This window comes from Apaloderma vittatum, unplaced genomic scaffold (assembly GCF_000703405.1).
Source record: "Apaloderma vittatum isolate BGI_N311 unplaced genomic scaffold, ASM70340v1 scaffold18915, whole genome shotgun sequence".
Lineage (NCBI taxonomy): Eukaryota > Metazoa > Chordata > Aves > Trogoniformes > Trogonidae > Apaloderma > Apaloderma vittatum.
In genome coordinates this window covers 17,208-33,277 of record NW_009717891.1, presented here as the reverse complement: position 1 = coordinate 33,277, position 16,070 = coordinate 17,208, and the positions used below count along the sequence as shown (strand labels likewise).

General features: G+C 38.9%; 1 protein-coding gene across 1 annotated transcript in view; it reads right to left on the bottom strand.

Annotated features, from left to right (window-relative positions):
• The window catches only part of LOC104274443 (multidrug resistance-associated protein 4-like), a gene marked incomplete at its 3' end in the record, with an annotated part of 72,600 nt that overhangs the window by 42,702 nt on the left and 13,828 nt on the right, over window positions 1-16,070 (bottom strand). The window lies entirely within an intron of this gene.

The following is a 16,070-nucleotide window of genomic DNA, read 5'->3' as shown; positions in this document are numbered from 1 at the left end:
ATTTATGATAGGGTGGATCAGTCATGTGTGTTGTCTTTTTGGAAAACCAAACTTGCATATAAATTAACTCTTAATGAAGTAGCCTGAAAGGCAGACACAACCACTTGCAGACTATAATCCTGTAGTTACTGCGTGAGGTAAGGTAAAGGTTCTAGCTCCTGAGTTTCACAAGAGACAACTAACCTCTTCAGCTGGAGACTGCCCCAACTTCTAGTAGGTTCAGTGCATGCAAGCTGGAGGATCTGAGATAATCAAGGCTGATGATAACATGAGTAGTCTGACTGCTCTCCTCTCTGGAGACAGGCAGTGAGCAGGCATTCTGTTTGCACAGCAAGAAACTCTCATGACTGGGTATCTAGTCCTTGTCTAGCAGAAGCAGCTTACCATTGAAAATTGCATCAGAAAGCTAAGTAGGTAAGATTTCCCTACTTAAAAGAAATACGGCCCTTAAAAATAGCATCTTTGTATTTCTTAATTTTAGCATTTTAAAGTCTTCTGGTAAGGACTGTGCAGAAAAGAATAGCCAAATTAAAAAAAAAATGAATAGGAGCTGATTAATTACATTTTATAGCTATTTGCACAGTAGTGGAAACAAGGCCACCTTACACAAAAGACAACAGATGAACAGCTACCGAGACTGAAAAACTTGGATGGAGAAATTTAATTTGCTTCTAAATGGAGCTATGTTGTCCAATATCCACCTTCAGATTTGGTTCAGCTTCCCTGGAAAATGAGAAATCTCCCACTCACAGACTGCACATGCTCTAGAGTACAGAAAAGCCCATGCAGTTTCTGTTGGAGTCATCCCCTTGCTTGCAAGAGTCCTGACAGTCTTCTCTCATGCTTCAGTCAGTCAGTCTATTCACTGGGGCTTATTTTTCCTCAGGAAATCTCCTGTCTTACTGTAGTAAGCAAACCCTCCTATAACCCTCTGGGGAAGTGAACACTCTGATCAGCACAGTCACTTGCGAAATGTGCTCTCCCTTCATCTTCTGATGACCTACATATTCATAATTCTTACAGGTGCTGAGAGTGGTATCTTGGAGTTTCTATCTCAAACAGGTCTTGATCTAGGAAGAACAAGGTATTTCTCTACCATGACAACACAACTGAAATCCACTTAATGCGAAGTGAAGAAACTAAGGAAAACCCACAAAAATCTGGAAAAGCTAGAAGTCATACATGTACCACAAGCTATAAACCTTTCCCTTTTTTGCAGAAACTATACTATTTACATAATGTTAGAAATGTTACAACAAATTTTAAGCCATTTGAAGTCATTTAAGAAAACTGACGAGACAAAAATGCAAAAGCAAAATTTACAGTTCAAGATGTCTCCTAAGAATATCTACCCCTCCATCCTATATATCACTGCCCATACATATCATACTCTGAGCTCAGCATTTCATGTTTGGCTTAAGCACTTCTTTGAAAAAAGGTACCTGGCCTTCATATAGAACCACATTTTGATCCTCTCAGGCGTGTTGGCACTTTGCTTTGGTGGGTACTTTTATCTCCTTGTGGAAGTATCTATAAAAGATCTCCTTGTCTTCTCTCTAATGAGCTCAACAGAGTCAGATATTTGAGGTCTTCCATAATTCAAAAATAAGTTTTGCGCTTTTATTATTTTCTTTTTTTTTAATGGATCTCACAATTTATTTCAGCAACTCTTATAAAATATAGGCTCTCTAATGGACAAGAGAAGCCCAAGAGATGAAACATGAGATTAAGAAACCTGAATGTGGGGGTCTATATGTGATCTACATAGTGAAACTCCTGTCCTAGCTGAGACATTTTGGAAGTGATTCATCTAATCTTTAAGTGGACACCTAGTGACCCTATGATTGAATATTTCTCTAGAGTCCACTAAGCTGTACTGACTAGATGTCTTCTGAGCACAGTGACGTAAGTATCTAAAGCAGGTACTAAATTCTGATAACTGAATTTGCAATCAATCCCCACCCAAGAACTGCCATGTTCAGGACTGGTTCTACCAATAACACGTAGGCAGAAGTCAAACAAACATACGCTGCCTCTGCATCCCAGTTCCTACTCCCTACACTCCAATATGCACTCCCAAAGATTGTACTGGCCCATGGACACTGCTTTGAAGCCAAATTACTTTAATAATGGCAAAGGTGCATAACCTGGATTTCAAGTTCACAACCTTAACTGCATTAACTTAAGGCACTCTCAGTTAGGCTGTGCTGTCTGAAGTAAAGCCAGGTCAAGAACCTACAAAACCCCACTTCGTTCATACTTGCTTGGCATCACCTTTCCTCCTCCTCCCCTCCCCCTGACTAAAATTATTTCCTTGTTGGCACAGCCAAGTAACTGCACGCAAAATCAATCCCTAATCCAGTTCTGACATTTTCTTTTTCCTCGAATGCTTTTTTAATGATTGCTTTTTAAAAAAAAAGGCCATGCTTTTTCAAATTGGACTGTTTGGACTGACTATCCTGCACAGGCAGCCGGTTCCTCTGGCACACCAGAGGACAAGCTCCCCTCGGGAGAAGACATTGCAATGAGCCGATCACAGCGATAAACACTTCATTTGGGCCAGCTGCATTCAGAGTAGCATATCAAACCACATCGTAGATTTTTTGCAGTTTTTCTCCTGTAGTACGAAAAAAACCCAGGAAACATCCAAATAGAAGCCTTTTACCTTTGTACTGCAATTCTAGTACAGAAACAGCTCTACTTCATTTTACTCACTTTAAGTAGCCGAGTTGAGGTGCATAATCCTGTCTTTATATTACCTTTTTAGTAAGATTTATGGGTTTTCTTTCAGAACTAGTTAAAAGTACATACGGCTGTTTATACTATTCCTTGCATCAAACTGTCAGGAACAGATTTGTCTTGAGAGAAAAAGCAATGAAGACTTATGAGTAGAAAAGACAAAGTGTTGCACATAATTCTGTTATTTAAAATACATCTCAGATGTCATCCTTCTCCTAAGCAACCAGTGACGGCAATTTTTGACAGGAATGACAGCTCTCAGTCAGTGTTAATTCAGCTTTAGGAAAATATGCATCCATGAGAAAACTGGGAATATAAAGAGAAGACAATCAATGCACTGAAAGGGGAAAAAAGGCACAGCTGGAAGAGAAATGAAAATTGTAATTTAGGATAAAATGAGTGAAAGCAAAAAGTAAGAGCTAAATACTGCCAGCTCTAAAAGCTTCAAAACCAGCACACTCGTCTTATCTTCAGCGAGACACCCTCTCCTCCTCTGCATCCTGCTATTTGCAATTAGTCGACAAGAGGTCACCTAACTAAATCTGTATGTCACTGCAAACGGGGCTGAATGCATCTGTCAGACATACCAGAGAAACACATTCAAAATTCCCAATCACATTCTAAATGCTAGTACCTTCTATTTGTTCTTGTCTCTATAAGATAGTCTTTCTGGAACATTGTTTTTCCAAATGAACAAGCATATACTTAGCTCCTCAGGGCAAATGTTTTCTGTGCCACCAACAGGCTCATTCATTTGACTTGGCATGCATTTTGCCATTAAGTGAGAAGCCTTAATATTTGTTTGAGATCACGGCGAACTGTGTCCAATTGTTCTTTAACAAGTGACCTTATAATAAAAAGGGTGTTTTCTTTAATATATTGGCACTGCCATCGTTCTATTGTATTTAAACAGCATCCTATGATCAATAATCTCTTACCCTACCACAAGGGCACCCTGGGCCAAGAGGCTTAATTTTCTTATGCAGGTCTTGATCCCAATAGCAGTTCTCAGAAATCACTGTCCACATATTGTCTGAGACTTCCAGGTATTGATGCTTTAGAAACAGATTCACAATCAAGCTCCGGACTTTGTGACTCTGCCAGACATTCAAAATACTCATCCTTTAAAACTCCGCATTATATTCCTACATCATATAGAGGTCATTTTCCTTTCCATAATAAATCATCTTCACTCGTGGTATAAGTTAGTTGCCAGGGTCCTTTAGCCACAGTAGTAAGTTACTTCCAGCGAATACAGATTTTCCGTGAAAAAAACTGAGCCAAAGCTATGGCCTTTACTCATGCAGCCTGATCTAGTGGAGGATGTCCCTGTCCATGGCGAGGTGGAACTAGATGATCTTTAAGGTCCCTTCCAACCCTGACAATTCTATGATCTCTACATGCAGGCCCTGTTCACATCCACTGTGCATGGAAACCAATATTGTCACACAAAAAGGACAGTGCCAACACCCGTTTCTGTAAATGTCTGTGGACAATGCCTTTTTCTATTTATAAGCAGTAAAAACTTGAGGAGGATCTTTAGTTTGATTTTCCTAAATGCTTTACGTCTATTGTACCTTGTGCCCACCAAGCACTTCTACACAAAAGTGTTCACAGCGATTTGGGCAGCAAGGCACAAGTTTGCAACGAGGATCTATATCAGAGGTTGTCCTCCTGAAGTTGTAGGGAGTTAGTTACAAGTCTATTCTTACATTACTATAAAAATTATATAAAAAGTTAATATGCTTTGTTCTTCAGCAGTGCTAAGTTGGTCATCATCTCTGGCTGTATTCTTGTATTTTGTTTCCTCAGGGAAAAAAAGGCACACACAGAAAAACTATTCATGTAAATTGTGCCATGATAAATATGTTCTATCTTCCTGCAGGACACTTCAGATGTCGAGCACAATTTTATACGGTAGCTTGAGGAAACAGCATTGATCAGAGAGTGTAAAACACACACACACACGTGCACACAAACACATTTTGCTTTCTCAATAGCTTTTGCCAGAACCTGCCTGAAAGAATGCAGAAAAAGGTCTGGCACGACCCACCTCTCCAAGAGTTACTCCTCAGCTAGTGAAAAGTATCCCTTTCTGTTATATTAATTTATGGGTTTGTGACTCCACTACCCCCCATCACTGCAGTGTGGTCACTTTGTTGGCTGTTCCACTTGCCTCATGATTTCCAGAGCAGTGCTTTTATTATATAATAGAATTAATTATAGAATGGTTTGGGTTGGAAGGGACCTTAAAGATCACAAAGTTCCAACACCCCCCACTACGTCAGGTTTCTTAAAGCCTCATCCATATCTCCTCTATTAGACCCTACTGCCAAATAACTGATATTTGTCAAGGAAAATAAAGAATGGCTCAACAATTTCTGCTCCCCTCCTACCTCTTAGAAGCCACTTCCAAAGCTTTTCCCCAGCTATACAAGCCCAGGACACCCCCAGTGAGCACAATCCCTGAAGAAATCAAAACATTTGACTCAGCAGTGGTAGTCTTCTCTTCAGTACTACTACAAATGGTGTATTTCCTGCTTTGTTCTTTGCTCTTATGTTTAGCACTTTATCAGCAGGGGCTGATTCACCAATATTTGTCCTCAGTCTCTTATCCCACTTGCAACACTTCTAAAAGCAGTTTTTCCTTCAGTGATAATTACTGCATTTTTTCCATAGAAGGGGCAGATATACAGAGAGCAAAATTAAAAAAAATAAATCAGCAAACACCTCACTGCTTTTAGGCTATTAGACTGCAGAAGGCAGATCTTACAAGCTGATACAAAATGATGCAAGAAATGGATAGTAAAAGGTCTGGGAAGGAATAGTTCTTTTGAAGCCCCCAGTACAAAGCTGTGAGTGCTGCGGTACCAAACAGGAAATGGACCACAGAAAACCACTGGTTCTCATGCTCTCCCTGAAAGAGCATCTCCTACTGATACTGCTGGAGGAAGAACACTGGCCTAGATGGACCACTGCTGTGACCCTGCGTGCCATTATTTAGTGTTCTCAAGGTCTAGTCCAATAACTCACTTGCTAAAATACTGTTCACTGTTGCCATGAGGAATTCCTTTGAGCTAACAATGATGTTATCAGCCATGCTGTGCTGGGAAGGCTCCATCTTTCCCCAGGTCTTCCAAATGTCTGGCAAAATTACTATGGATGCTGCTACCCTGTAAGTTGCAGGTTTACAAATCTCTGCCTCTGAGCTACATGGACTTTCCTGTCTCAGGCCTCTTGTCCCTCAGAGCCACAATGCCAGAACAGCTCCACACTCTCCACAAGAATACCTCATTTTCAACTGCATGACCCTTTCTGCTCAACCAAGTCTAATTGTTTCGTCTGACATCAGTTCTAGGTCTTTCAGCAGCTTTAAAAGCTTTGTGCTACATTTGAACTGCGGGCTGTTCCGTTAAAAAGAGTTACCAGTTCTTCAGTAACATAGCTCTTCAGCCTTACAGCAATTACAAGCTTTTAAGCATTTTATTGTTTGTTCTTGCTACCTAAAATACAATATTCATGTATTTATTTTTAGGTGGAATAAAGTACTGCTCGTATTTCTGTAAGTTCCACAGCAGCCCCTCTGCCTCTGTTAAATGAAAACTACGAAAAATATTAAGGACTATAGCATCAGCTATCCTAAGAAATAAAACTAATCTCTGTTCTTTTCTGGCCACAGTCCATTATAGTAGATCTGTAAAAATGCTTTTTAGCTTGTCTCTGTTTTTTTTTTCCTAACTTCCCCAGAGCTTTGCCACTCTGACAAAATTATAAAATACTACTTTCTTATTCAAAATAAACTCTTGACTCATAATTCTTCAGTACTACCTTCTGTTCAGTGATCACTCAGCTCCAGGAAGCTTAACAATGCCCTGACACTTTCAGTAGCTGTATTTTAACTGATCAGCATCAGTTTCTCACCAGTGACATCAGGTTTCACCCAGTTCAGCCATTCTTTGCAGGTACAGAACGCAGTGGCACTTAAAGAAGTAGAAGGAAACTTCCCTGGCAGAGAATAAACATTACTGTGGTACGCACATGCTCATTCATAATTTGTCATAAGTAATGCTCTAAGACTGTCAGGAAGAATTTTCAGAAGTTTATAGAATCATTAAGGTTGGAAAAGACCTTTAAGATAAAGTCCAACCATCAACATAACACCACCACAATCAATAAACTACGACCCAAAGTGCCAGGTCTACACATCTTTTGAACAACTTCAGGGATGGTGACTCCACCACTTTCCCGGGTAGCCTGTTCCAATGACTCACCACTCTTTCAGAAAATAAATTTTTTCCTGATATCCCATCTAAACCTCCCATGGTGCAACTTGAGTCGATTTCATCCTATTGCTAGCAGCTTGGGAGAAGAGACCAACACCCACTTCACTACACCCTCCTTTCAGGTAGCTGTAGAGAGCGATAAGGTCTCCCCTTGGCCTCCTCTTCTCCAGACTTCTCCCAGTTCCCTCAGTCACTCCTCACAAGATATGTTCTCCAGATCCCTCACCAGTTTTGTTGCCCTCCTCTGGAGCTGCTCCAGTACCTCGATGTCTTTCTTGTCGTGAGGGTCCCAAAACAGAACACAGAGTTTGATGTGTGACCTCACCAGTGCCCAGGACAGGGGGACAACCCCTTCCCTACTCCTGCTGGCCACACAATTTCTGATCCAAGCCAGGATGTCATTGGCCTTCTTGGCTACCTGGGCACACTGCTGGCTCATGTTCAGCCGGCTGTCCACCTGCAGCACTCCCAGGTCCTTCTCTGGCAGGCAACTTTCCAGTCACTCTTCCCTGAGCCTGTAGCGTTGTTGAAACACAATTGCAGGCCCCGGTACTTGGCCTTGTTGAACCTCATACATCTGGCCTCAGCCCATCAATCCAGCCTGTTCAGGTCCCTCTGCAGAGCCTTCCCAACCTTGAGCAAATGCATACTTACCAAAGTAAGTAACTGATGCTAGATTTGAACCCCAAATCCTAACTAATAGTGAAAAAAATGAAAAATTATTTTCATCAATATTATGTTATTTCCTCAGTATTATGTTATGTTTAACAGAAGGATTGACAACTGCACTGGGTACCAAAGCCAGAACATTTTTTGTTTTAGAAAAGAAGATTTAAACCCATTGTTTTAACAGACCAGTGACATTCGTAGTAAAGGAGGTCTGCTTATTTAAACATTAGACTGATTACAAAATCCAGTAAGAAAAACAGAAGGAAAAAAAAAAGTTTAGGGACATGACTGTGGAGGAAAATGGAATCACTCAGCATCCTATTCTTCCACAGTGCAGGAACAGCTATTAGAGCCTTTGAAAGAGCCTTTCTTAACACATGAATTTTTACTATTTCAGGAGTGCAATCCAAATTAATTGATTTTTTTTTAAATTATATAAAACTAGCCCACAATGTAGATGCAACACAAAGGGCTACAAGCTTCCCAAAGACATGCGACATTCAGTTCCCAGCTAAATTATAATCTTTTGCTGTGTAATACTGCCCATACTGCAGCCTCTGTCTTGTTGAAGAACAGATTTGACTGGAGTTTTCAAATCAGCTGCAGAGTTCACCAGGCAGCCATGGTATCAGATTGCGCAAGAAAAATGTTCTTGAGTTCTGCATGAGATGCAACACACATAACCCTGGCAGCACTTTTCTATGAGATACAGGCTTTTTTTGCTAAAGCTATTTCCTTGTCCCACATGGTTGTTTTGGGCATAAAAAGGCATAATGATTTAACACACACACGCACGCACACACACACATCAGCTATATAGGTTAGTAATTCAAATCATCTCCATGTTTTTCCTTCCTTCTTGAATCAGAAGTGAAATCTCCAGTCCTTTTGCCAAACAGTGAAATCCTAATTTGTTTGTAAAGCACACATTGTCCTATCTATAGTATATCAGTAGTTTAAGGCAATCTAGAAGATTTGTACTTATCACTATTTGGAACAGGATTGTTACACTTTATGACTGACAGCAGAATTAAAAGATTTCTAGCTACTGTGAAGTATTAGAAATGTTAATGATCTTCAGAAGTCTTAAAAATAATCATCAGTTTGAGCTACAGATGTGAAAGGTTGCAAATATGCTTAAAAAGTCAAGTAAATATTTACACATACAATTCCCACTTTGGCACCAAAGAACAAGAAGCATATAGAGAAATACGAAACAAAAAGAAGAGAAAACTTCATAAGCTGAAAACATATTGAGAGTAATCTGATAAAGAAAACAGAGGAGATAATTTGAAGAAGAATCAATTTAAACCTGATTGAAGTTTTGCATTTACAGGTTTCAGGCCAACATACTAAAATACTGCAAGAACAACTACATTTTTGACTTCCTAGCACTAAGACACAATCTGCTCAAAATATTACAGAAATGAAGAGGAAGACTGCATCTCACAACGCTCATACGCTCTAGAAATAAAGACAGAATTCCACTAAGTGAAAGCTATTTTTCAAAGTTCTACATTGAAAATGCCAGTATTCCACATTTCATTGAGAAAAATTGAAAGAACAGCCCAGTATTACCTCCGTTTTTCATGTAAATAGAGAAGCATAAAAACTAAAAGGAAAAGAGTTAAGAAAAAAAAGACAAGCAGAAAAGTGGTGAAGGAAACAAAAGGAACCAAGATGACAAAAAAGTAAAGAGATGGCATTTTTCAGTATTATTTTATCTTCTTTCCCATATTAGATAAAGGGTTACATCTTCAAATTGTAAATGCAAACCCTAAAATACTAAAAAAGTCACATTATGTTCCTGTACAAATTAGTTTTGCTACTGCAATGATATCTGTTGCCTTGACACTACTATGTGGAGAATGGCATGCATACCTACTCCTATACAAATTCTACACACTAGTGTAAACAGGAAAAAAAAATAAAAATAATAGGCTGAGGGAAAGGACTGGGCTGGATTACATATGACCGCTATAGCAAGACAGAGCTTTAGCCTTCCCTAGAAAACCAAGGTCTGTGTATGAACACGAATCCACCTACTAGCAGTGACTCCCGACTTTACACATTTTAGCCTATACACATACCATCGGCCTGAGTAAATACGCAGTGCCTATGATGCAAGACACTCATCCTTACATTCAGAGGAATGTGATGACAGGTACAGAGTAAAGGCCAGCAATTGCTTTGGCATAGATTATCTCCACTGCCGGTCACCATCAACAAGACTAATTGGCTGTTGGGATTTAACAATCAAGACATTCAAGGACAGAGGAATGAAAGGTCAATAAAGAACTGCATTATTTAGACAAGTGTCTGTGCTAAACTCACAGCTCCTGCACGTTGGTCTTGAAGACACAAGTGCAACCCAAGCCTCTTCTCTTCCTCCCTTCCTCCTCCAACCTCATACCCTACCTTTTTTTTTTTACTTCAAAGAAAATAGCAAAACTGAAAGCATACACAAATACCAAATGACTATACCAAAAATTAGTTTTTTATCATAATGATAATTTTGACTTTTTTTTTTTCAAATTAGAGCTCAGAAGTAACCAATGAATTTTAATATTATTTTTTTAATTGGTCTTTCATTATGCACTAGAAAGATGTACTGCAGTATGCATCTTAGGAATGTACAGTTAGAACATCACTTCCTTACAGAAAAAATTCTATGAGATTTCAGTAGTCAAATGCCACCAGATAACTATATTTCACAATTTATTTTTCATTTAAAACTCAGCACAGTTGCAGAATCTTGTGATCTAGCCACCAAGCAAAACCACCAGGATTCAGCAGAACTACCAGGATTCAGCAGAAGTGAAGCCAAAAAGTGTCTCCAAGATATAGGCCTGCTCTACATACCTGGCTAAAGAGAACATAAATAGAATATGCAGACATTTTACATAGATCTCCCACCATTGGTTATCTTCTCATAGCATACTTATGATCATATTTCAAATGCACAACGCAAACACAGAGCAAGAACTATTCAAACACACAGAAAGAACTATTACTTAATAAATACCAAAAATATCTCTTAAACTCACACATGCATACATACAAAACCTGGCTAAACTGGAAAAAAACAACACAACCAACCCTCCAGAACCCCACCTCTCACTGAAATCACAAAATAACAACGTCATTGTTACACTAAACGATCCTGGAATTCCTTCTACACACTTTCCCTGACATCTTCACACACTAAAATGCAGGGGTCAGTGGTACTGAAACAAGGAACGGCAGTTCCACTCTTGTGCACATACGAAAGCAAGTGACCCAAGCTATTATTCCAGTCTGAGGCACTTTTTGTTCCTAATATCCAGATGCAGCAGCTTCTTTCTTTTTCTTTCTCTCTTTTTTTTTTTTAAAGAAATGACTGTGGACACCTCCTTCACATTTTCCTTTTCTTCAGCATTTTCACTTCATAAAGCTGCAGTCAATGTGTTTTGTGTGTGGTGAGAAGGGAATGGCACATTCAGTGGTGGTCTCAGCCACAGCCGACATTGGTGGCTCAAGTAGTCTCAGGATTAGGTCTTTGTGTGTGATGAAAGGATATGAAAAGTCAGTTATTTAAACTCAGTCAAGCTGTTGATTTTGGGGAGGAAAAAGGTTTTGCAATTCAGTTTTCCTCAATAAATCACTGCCCTTTTCCAAGGGCAGCTGCAGATAGTTCACATGTTCACAGTGTTCTCCAGAAACAAAAGAGACCATGATTTCTCCCCCACCCCCGTCGCCCCTCAATCCAGCATAGGGTAAGAAATCAAAATGAAAGGGCCAACACATTGAGCTACTCAAATTCACTAGAAACTAAAGCAGAAAATCAACTCTGTTGACAGGTAATAAGATCACTGAAGAATTGCAAGGGCAAGAAACTACCGAGAAAACCACCCTTTTAAAATTTATTATAATAATTAACAAAACCGAAAGAAAGTCTCAAATACATTTCACTGTCCCATGTATTCAATCAGTTTATAGATGTAATTTTCAACCAGTAATTCATCAGTCTGGGAATTCATCATGCATCACCTGAGACTTCAGTTTAAAGATGTTAAGCGTCTGCAGGTCTCTCTCAGATCGAAATGAGATTCAGATATCAAAACCAAGCCATAGATGAGCTCACAAAAATAAAGCATCCATAATACTGGCAATTTAGGAATATTCAGACTAACGTGTATAAAATACTATTAAATATGTTGGATTCTTAATTCCTAATATTTCTCGTTAAATTATTTTCTTCTACTCACTGGCTGACCTCTTTCCCAAATTCGTATAGTGTGTTTTATCGGCGCTGCACTGAGCTAGACAGTGCTATGCATGTTAACCACGATGTTTTAAACTACAAGCCCCACATCTACCAGTGAAGTCCACACCAACAGAACCTTGGACTCCCCCAGAGTTTAAGGCAGGAGGAGGAACAACAGTTGGTTGTAACACTGAGTAAATTAGCCGGCATTTTCAGATGAGCCTAAGAAAATTAAGTAACAAATTCCCAGTCATTTTAAATGGCACCCGACTTCCTTAAGTCCCTTTGGACTTATTTATAGGATGATCAAGTTCATACTAACTAAAGAAAGCTTTTTGCAATTATTTGTGTTTGGGTAGCAATTTGAGGCTGCTGTCAGGCCTGTCCTCTGTTTAAGCTAACAAATGCACAAATAAAGCATATATATCTAAACAAAGTAGATGTTTAAATACTCTCAGAAAGTTTTCAGAAATCACTGTAATGGTCTTCTCACAAATAGTTTTTTACCCGAGGAGATTGCAACTTATTTGGAAAACACCCACCAAAAATACATAACTCAGGACAGGAAAAAGAAAACAAGATGCAGAACTGAGGCTAAGGAGGCTAACAGTAATAAGGCAAGTAATTAAAAATATGCGAGCTCACAAAAAATTAAACCATGCTATCTTCACCAAACAAGTTCATTCAGCTTTTTGATTACCTGAATCAACCTACAAATATTAATTACCACCTGTTTTTACAAACATATTTAGTGTTCTATTTAGTAGAAATAGCAAGTGTCATAGCAAACATAGTACTGCTTTTTATTTTATTTTTAAGGAACACCTACAGCCAGTCAGAATCTATTACAGAAAATAAGGTGCAGACTTAACTGTAAAGTTTATTTTTTACTTTAATGAGCTTTGAACTGGACTGTAAAAGTACAATTAAAGATATTTTGATTGAAGGGCCTAACTTCAACTTGGGGGCCGGTTAGCTCAGTGGCGGGGCCGGTTAGCTCAGTGGTTTGAGCACCGTGCTGACAACAATGACAACACCGAGGTCGTGGGTTCGATTCCTGCTCGGGCGGTGGCGTCCCTGCCCATGACGGGGAGGTTGGACTAGATGATCTCTAAGGCCCCTTCCAGTCTATGCTGTTCTATGATTAATCTTCAATTTCTTTTCAGTTTCTATACTTCACATCTACCCAGAGAATACTGTTCAACAGCCAGCTAGTCACACGTAGCCATAAATGTGGCCTAATAAGAGAGACTTATTTTTTATTTATAAATCTTGTGGCTACAGCAGTAATTTCCACAAAAAGATAGTTAGCTGCACTAACATGACATGTCTCATGCGCTGTTAAAATCCTTAAGAAGAAAAAATTTGCTGCCTCCCTCTAGTGAGGACTGTCTCTCCTGTCCCCAATCTCTCCAAAGACAGGTGTGCTGTATTTTGGTGTACGTAATACCAAAGAAAGAAAGGATGGCAGGAAACTTTAAACACAGCAAGAGTTGCTACTTTGGGAGCTATGGCAAAGAAACAGTTTGGCAAAACCTAGCCAGGTTTTCAGAAGAATACACAAGGTTTACGATGCACTTTTAAGCTCTCCACATACCTTTTATTTTTCCTTTAACAAATAAATATACAGTTACTATCCACGGTCTTGGAAAGAACTGACTGTTTCTTCTTCATTGATTCAGCGGAAGATGGGAAAAAACCTTCAACTTTGTAGTTCAAGGAATTAATTTTCATCCAGTATAGCTGTCTAGACTAATCATGCTCATTATGACTGTACTGCAGTGTATAAATCTTATTAGGCACTCTAAAAAGAACACTACCAATTTTTAGTATTGCCTTCAAATCTATCCTCAGTGTAATTATGAAACTCTCAAAACTGGTAGTTTTAATTATTTATTTCTAGGTATTTAAATGGGCTCATATTGTAGTTTTTGGGTGTCCAATCACATTGTGTTTATTTGTGTAGAAATTATACACTCACTTGCCAAGATAGTAAAAGGGTGGAATGCTTCACAATGATCCCTGCAATAACTGAGAAAAAGGACCACTTCTTCAATGCAAATCCGCTCAAGAAAAGCTTCTACACACAAAGTAAGATGAACCAGTTACTGCATTGTTTATTAAGTTTCACTTGATTCCTCCTGACAACCATTTAAACAATGAATGTTGGGAAATGTCTCTCAAAGAATCAACTACAATGGCTGGGATCACAGCTTTTATATTTAGCTAATACTGTTTTTAGAAAGGAGAAAATATTTCTTCCTGAAGGGATTATGGGAAGTCTTATAAAAGACACCTGCAAACAAAACAAGTGACAAAAGATCTTTATCATAATTGATAACAGTTATCCTTTGTAAAAATCTGTGCTTCTTCAGAAAAAAATATCATATCTTTGCTACTGAATTTCAAAAGGCATCCACCAACCAACAAGCTTGCTGATCAAGAATAGCAAGTTTTAGAAAATCTGCCAAGAAGGAAGTGCTTTTGTCTTATGGATAGCAGAGCATTATTAATTAACAGTAGAGATCCTAACTCTTCTTTTCTGGTGCCAAACAGAACAGGTAAGCTTTGAAACAATTTATCTTTTTAATAGCCTACTGGACACGCTGCAGCTACTTTTATTTTTTTGAAAAGCAAAACTTTTCACTTAAAACACAGAACTTTAGAATTCGACAAATTATTCAATAGCCAGTTTAAAAGAAATGCACAAAGTAATCAACATGAAGGGAAACATTTACAAAATGCAGTTTATAGTAAGAGCTTGAAGGAAGAAAACAATCAGACCTAGAGCAACTGACTTCCTTCTTTTATCCCAGAGCAGTTAAGTTTTGCTAAGCAGACCCTGCCTAAAATATCTATACAACTATAGATCTAAAAATGAGGTTTTACAGCTTGTTAGTAGACGATTCGGTCCTCTTGATGTGCTGTGCACATCGGATAACTCCTCCCTTAGCTTTCTTTCGGAGCAAGCCAGTTAGTTCCCTCAAACAAAAAACAGAGTGCAACCCTCAAGACAGGTTGCTTCAGGATCTGCTCCCAAAATAAAGTATGGACAAGACCACACCAATTTTATGTGTGCTTACGCAGACTTTTGTTAACGCAGACACCCCTAACGTCTTCCCATCGGCTTTTACATCCTCAGACAACCCCATGTGCCTTTACACCACGTGCTGGGGCTTGCAAAACACCCACTCAGATTCTTGCTATAAAAACACCATGCAGGTGGGCTGCAACAACACCTTATTGTAAATGCCTGGAACCAAGGAGAAGGGTTAATCGTTTTATCTCAAGACCACAGGATGCAGATGATGCCCTGGCCAAGAGCATTAGTGCCTAGTAAGAACACACAGAGGGAATTCTGCTGCAAACCCAAACTCCTCTGTGTTGCTTGGTCTAATGGCCAAGGAGCACCATGTAAAAAAGGTGTGTTTGGCTTTGTGGATGTAAATCCTACGCTAAGAGAAGAGGATAAGAATTTCAGAATGGCCTGAGCTTACAGCCAAAAAACCCCAAATAACCAAAAGGCACATCTGTATTCACAGAATCATATTGTCCCAAGTGAGCTGAAATAAAGATTTTCTGTCTAATAAGACGATTAATGAGACTAAGGAAAATCTGGAATCTGTACAAACAGCAGAAGACAAGTAGTATATTGTAGAAAGAGGTTTATATTGCATTTTCAGGAAAGAATTTGTCCAGGCCCTAAAAGCCCATGAATTCAAAAATCTTAATATTCAGTCTAAGCAACTCCCTAACTCTCAAGCAACCTCAATTACATTTATTGACACATAAAATACACCATCTTCTTTCTTCCCCAAAATGACAAGGAGCCGTCTAATGCTGTGGAAAACACTTCAACAACTACACTAAAATAGGAAAAATACCTTAAAAAGTGTTTTTATCAACTCCTGGAAGTATTTTTTTCCGACTTTCAAGAGCTCAGCATTAAAAACATAATTAAACGGCTGAACCTGACATGTCTTTGGTTTATTTTTGAAGAACTTAAGACAAGGTTTAGATCCTAAATCAGTTACCTCTAGGAGACGAATCAAAATTAGCAACAGCACTTTAAGACACATTTCTGACTTGAGCATGACAGGATCCAGACGACCCACTAAGTCACTTCTTTCCCT